Genomic DNA, 309 nt, shown 5'->3' on the forward strand with positions numbered 1-309 from the left:
GGTGTACTGGGATCAGGTGTAGGGATTGGCTGTACTGGGATCGGCTGTACTGGGATAAGGTGTAGGGATCAGCTGTACTGGGATCGGCTGTATTTGGATCGGGTGTAGGGATCAGCTGTACTGGGATCGGCTGTACTGGGATCAGGTGTAGGGATTGGCTGTACTGGGATCGGCTGTACTGGGATAAGGTGTAGGGATTGGCTGTACTGGGATCGGCTGTACTGGGATAAGGTGTAGGGATTGGCTGTACTGGGATCGGCTGTATTTGGATCGGGTGTAGGGATCAGCTGTACTGGGATCGGCTGTATT

This window comes from Egretta garzetta, unplaced genomic scaffold (assembly GCF_000687185.1).
Source record: "Egretta garzetta isolate BGI_Z169 unplaced genomic scaffold, ASM68718v1 scaffold157, whole genome shotgun sequence".
Classification (NCBI taxonomy): domain Eukaryota; kingdom Metazoa; phylum Chordata; class Aves; order Pelecaniformes; family Ardeidae; genus Egretta; species Egretta garzetta.